Below are 6,000 nucleotides of genomic sequence, written 5' to 3'. Positions count from 1 at the left end.
GGCCCGCGAGGAGGTGCCGGGGAGGGCGTGGCCCCGGGAGGCGGGCCCCGCCTCCAAGGGGCGGGAATGACGCCACAAGGCCTGGGGGCGTGGCCTCCGGGCCCACTCACCGGTCTGGCGCTGCGGGGGCGTGGCTCTGGGAGGCGGGCCCCGCCCTCGAGGGCGGGAATGATGCCACCCGGCCTGGGGGCGTGGCTTCCGGGCTCACTCACCGGTCAGGCGCCGAGGGGGCGTGGCTCCGGGAGGCGGGCCACGCCCCCAAGAGCGGAAAGAAGCCACACGGTCTGGGGGCGTGGCCTTCGGGCCCAGACGCCCGTCAAGCGCCGAGCGGGGCGTGGCCTGCCGCGAAATTGCCTGGGAGTGACTTGGGTAGGGCCGCCGGGACAGCGCAGGCTTGAACGTCGTGGCGGGCGTGGGTTCGATCCTCGGCGTCCCGTCGGGTGCCTCGAGCGCCGCCCAGGAGTGACTCATGAGAATGCCCAGGTGTGGCTCCCCAACCAAAAAAGTGTTATGCAATTATTGTTGTTTTGGCCACACTCAACGATGCTCAGGGGTCAATCCTGGCTCTGCACTCAGTAATTACTCCTGGCGGTTGCACAGGGGACCCTATGGGATGCCGGGGATTGAACCCGGGTCAGCTGCGCGCAAGGCGAGCGCCCTACCGCACCGTGCTATCTCTCTAGACCTTATTATTTATTTGTTTATTGCTTTGCTTTTTGGGTCACACCCAGCAGTGCTCAGGGGTTACTCCTGGCTTTGCACTCAGGAATTACTTTTAGAGGGCTCCAGGGACCCTATGGGATGCTGGGGATTGAACCTTGGTCGACCTTTGTGCCAGCTGTTAGGCAAAGGCTCTTCCCACTGTACTATTACTCAGGCCCCATTGTTGTTGTTGTTTATAATGGTCTCATTTCTTGGAGAATTTGAAGGAAGCCACAAACTTTTCTGAAGGAAAGTGGCAGGGATCTAATTTAATCCCAGGGAGTTTCTGGGAATCTCAAAGCACAGCAGGGACCGCCAGGTTAATCCCAGGTTTTCCCACTTTTCTACTTTTAATATCTCCTTCAAACTTCCTGTTTTGGATGTTGTCCACACACCAGAAAAAAAATTTTTTTTTCCCCCTCCCGGGGTGTGGTGTGATGGTGATGGTGATGAAGGCACACCCAGCAGTGTTCAGGGTATCCTCCTGGCTCTGCACTCAGGGGTCACTGCTGGTGGGTAGGCCTGGGGACCATATGGGGTGCAGGGGAGTGAACCCAGGTGGGCTGCATGTAAGGCAAGAGCCCTGCCCACTGTACTATTGCTCTAGCCTGAAATCTCTACATTTTTTATCTTCTAAAAAGCAAGACCTTTGGAGTAATAGCACAACAGGTAAGGGGCTTGCTCCTTGTACATGACTGACTAGGGTTCAATCCCCAATGCCCCATGTGGTCTTCTGAGCCTGCCAGTACTGACCCCTGGGCCAGGGGTAAGCCCTGAGCATTGCCGGGTGTGGCCCCCAAATCACAAAAACAAAACATGACCACTGGTATGATAGTTGGGGCTACCGCAGGTATTTTAGTATTTATTGATGATTGTGGGTATTTTAGTATTTATTGATGATTGTGGCTGTAAAAAAAAACCCCACTTTTTTTTGGTAACCATATTTAGGTAACATAGTTATAATACTGTTTTGATATTGGGGCCAGAGCAATAGTACAGCAGGTAGGGTGCTTGCCTTGCACACGGCCGACCAGGGTTCCATCCCTGGAATCCCATAGGGTCCCCAGAGCCCCTCAGGAAGTAATTCCCAGCCGGGAGTAACCTCTGAGCATCACCCAATGTGACCCGAAAACAAACAAAAACAAAGTGTTTTGATGCATGTTTATCACCAACGTACCCAAGATCACCAGTCCTCTAGTCCCTTCTCCCTCCCCCGCAGGTTAATCTGAGTTTTGTACTCAAAGGGGTTTATCATGGCCTTATACTGTCTAGTCCTGTGTTTTGTTTCTCTATAAGCCATAGTTGAGTCAGATCATCCAGTATTTGTCCTTTTCCCTCTGGTTTATTTTATTTAACATGACACTCTTAAGTTCCATTCATGATGCAGCAAACTGCAAGATTTTATTTTTTTTTACAGCTGCATACTATTCCACTGAGTACACAGACCAGAACTTCTTGATCCATTCATGCCACTGAGCATTCGGCTCGCTTTCCTATCCCAACTATTGCAACAAGGCATGCTTCTATCTTCCCCAAGTCATGTTTTAGTTGTGATTGTGATATATTTTTGAAAAAATTGAATCCCTGTGAGGCAGAGCATTACAAAGTTGTTTATGATTGGCTTTCCGTCATATAATGTTCCAACATCCATCCCTCAGCCAGTGTACTTTACCAGCACCAATGACCCCAGTTTCGCTTCCACCCACCCTCAACTGACCCCATCTCGGACTGCTTCTATAGCTGGCACCTCTTCTCTCTATTTTGGGTATTGTGTTTTGTGATACAAATACTGATAGGTTATCAGCCCGGCAAGCTACCGAGTATCTCGCCCACACGGCAAAGCCTGGAAAGCTCCCCGTGACGTATCCGATATGCCAAACACAGTAACAAGAAGTCTCACAATAGAGACGTTACTGGGCCCGCTCGAGCAAATTGATGAACAATGGGAGGACAGTGCTACAGTGCTATCATGAAATGAGGACTAGGGGGACTTTTCAGGTCAATGGTTGGAAATTACTACGAGTGTGTGTGTGGGGGTGGAGGGTAGTTAAGATAGAGAAGGGTCCAGTATGACAATAATAGTTGGAAATGAACACTCTGCACAAGAACGGAGCGATTGCGATTTTTAAAATCTGCAAGGCTGAGTTGACTCAGCTCACATTCATTTAGGACAGCGGCAAACCTCAATTAGGTCTTAATCACTCCTGTGTTAAGAACTTGTTTGAGCAGCTGTGAGGCCGGGCATCTTTATTGTATGACATAAACACTTTATTGGAAGTGACACATCTCGACTTGGAAGTGTCTGGTCATCAGAGGCTCTGTGCAGAGCTTGCCGTGCCAGTGTGAGGCCCTAGATTCCATCCTGGCTGGGCAGAAATAAAGCTCTTATCAAATGCCCCGTGGCTGGTTTTACTGCCCTTTGAAGGCTGGGATTCTGTCTCTCCAGCTCACCACTGCTGTCTCAGCACAATGAATGACTACCTGGGAAATGGAAGCCACCCTACATGCCAGTGGTGTTTGGAGGATCAGGTAGAGCAGGGTGGAAGCAGGGTGTGCAGGATAACCTTTGTGTCAGGTGCCTCCTGAATCTTCCTAGTGTGGACTCCCTTTGGATTCTTCTTTGGATTCTTCCAAGACCTGCCCTAAACACTTGGGTGGCTGATTTACAAGATCTTGCATCCCCCACCACTCTGGTTTAAAGGGATTATTACCCTTCACTGTCACTGTCATCCTGTTGTTCATGGATTTCCTCCAGCAGGCACCAGTAACGTCTCTTTCGTCCATGCCCTGAGATTTCAGAAAGTGCCACCAGATTCGAGGCTCCTTCAGGGTCAGGAGAATGAGACCCACCATTGTTACTGGTTTTTGGCATATTGAATACGCCACGGGGAGTTTGCCAGACTCTGCCGTGCGGGCAGGATACTTTCGGTAGCCTTATTATTATTACCCTTAAGTATCTTTTCTTTTTTTTTCGCGGCTGCGCAATATCTTATTATCTCATTCTTACTTTGGACAACCTGGCAGGCTACCGAATGTAACCTGCCCACACGGCAGAGTCTGGCAAACTCCCCGTGGCGTACCCAATATGCCAAATACCAGTAACAATGATGGGTCTCATTCTCCTAACCCTGAAAGATCCTTGAATATGGCACTTTTTAAAATCTCAGGGCCAGGGCGAAGGAGACGTTACTGGGGCCTCCTCGAGGCAATCGACGAACAACAGGATGATCATGATCGTGATCATTTTAGGTCACACCCGGTGATGCACAGGGGTTCCTCCTGGCTCCACACTCCTGGCAGTGCTTGGGGGACCCTATGGGATGCTGGGAATCGAATCCGGGCTGGCCACGTGCAAAGCAAACGCCCTACCTGCTGTACTATTGCTCCAGTCCACCCTTAAGTCTTACTACCCAGAAGTCTCAGTGGCCCGTCTGGAGGTGTTGAGGTGTGGGGTCTGGGGGTTTCCCCTGAAGCAAGCTATTTGCTCCAGAGGTCTGGGACCCAGCTCTCTAGTCCCAAACAGCCTTGGCAGGAAGCAGAATCACAGGACCTCCATCTATACAAGAGCTAGTCAATCAGAAATGGAGCTGTGTGGAGACCGTCAACATGATGGGAAGGTAAATGGCAAACCTTAAACACAGTACAACACCCATTAAATAGAACATTATGTTTGATCCTTTTTCCTTTTGGCGGGTGGGTGGGTAAACAGTTGGTGATGCTCAGGGCTGGCTCCTGGCTCTACACTCAGGGATCACTCCTGGTGGGGCTCAGGGGACCACCTGGGATGCTGGGGATTGAACTCTGCTGGGTCCAAGGCAAGCACCCTCGCCACTAAACCATCTTTTTTTTTCCCCTTTACTTTTTGGGTCTCACCCAGCGATGCTCACAGATTACTCCTGGCTCTGACCTCAGGAATTACTCCTGGTGGTGTTCGGGGGACCCTATGGGATGCTGGGAATTGAACCCGGGTTGGCTGCGTGCAAGGCAAACGCCCTACCTGCTGTGCTATCGCTCCGGCCCTAAACCATTTCTTCATTCCTCTCACATTTTATAGTTCTTACTAGTGTGTTTACAGTAGAATCTTGGTGTTTCGGGGTCATGCCCAGCAGTGCTCAGGGTTTACTCCTGACTCTGCTTTCCTGGATAACTCCTGGAGGGACTCAGGGGGACCATACTGGTGTGGGGGGCAGAACCCGGGTCGGCCATGTGCAAGGTAAGTGCCTTACCCACTGTACTGGCCCCTACACTGGAATCTTTACTTTGTAAGTTCCAGTTTCCGTATATCCTATTTACAATATTACTGAGTGTATCATGCTGGCTGGCTACAAGCCTGAAGACACACACTGACACTATCTTACGGGGGAACTTTTTTTTTTCTTTTTCCTTTTTGGATTACACCCGGTGATGCTCAGGGGTTACTCAGGAATTATTCCTGGCAATGCTCGGGGGGACCCTATGGGATGCTGGGAATCGAAGCCGGGTCGGCAACATGCAAGGCAAACACCCTACCCGTTGTGCTATTGCTCCAAACCCCTATTTTTTTTTTTGGTGGGGGGGAGAAGGTGGGGAACATTCCTGGTCTCCTGGCAGTACTCAGAGCCATGTGTGGTGCCAAGGATAAACCCAGGGTTAGCCAAGCAACTTTACCCCAGGCTACCCCTCCACCCGCCTTCATTTTCTTTCCTAAGAAAATCACAGTAGAATGTGATCTCCTCACTTCCTCCTGACTTCATGTAGCAGCAGGGAAAAAGATGCCCGAGACTGGACGACAAATATTAAAAAATGTGATCTTTTTTTAATAATATAAGTACAAAATTTTATTTCTTTATACAATTGTCATGGGGTTTGGATCAAACCGCTAGAATTTATTTTAAAAAAATGAAATAAAACAATGATATAAAAAACTGCAAGAAGGTCTGGATCCAAAGTTTCTCCTCTGCTAGTACCAAATGCTGCCAGGTACAGAACACTATACAAATGTGTACAAATTTTAAATACAAAGACAACAGCGTGGGGGAGGTTCCGAGGGATGCGGACAGATGGAAAGTCGGCCTGGAGGTGGGCCGGGGACATTCATGAGTGTGTACAAATGGCCACGGGAGTGGGGCTGGCCCCTCTGTGCCCCGATCCGGGTCTTGACCAACCCTCCGCGGCCCAGGTCACTCTTGGGGAACTGGGTCCTGGCTCAGACGTCGAGCCCAGATTTCTGCTCTGGTTGATTCCTGGGTCTCGGGCGTTCCGGTTTCCTTCTGTTTCCTCAATTAAATGCCCCCAACTCTGCTGAGCTGAAAAAGGGCA

Source organism: Sorex fumeus, unplaced genomic scaffold (genome assembly GCF_029834395.1).
Source record: "Sorex fumeus unplaced genomic scaffold, SorFum_2.1 ptg000125l, whole genome shotgun sequence".
In the NCBI taxonomy this organism is placed as follows: Eukaryota; Metazoa; Chordata; class Mammalia; order Eulipotyphla; family Soricidae; genus Sorex; species Sorex fumeus.
Note: the sequence above shows the minus strand (reverse complement) of the source record.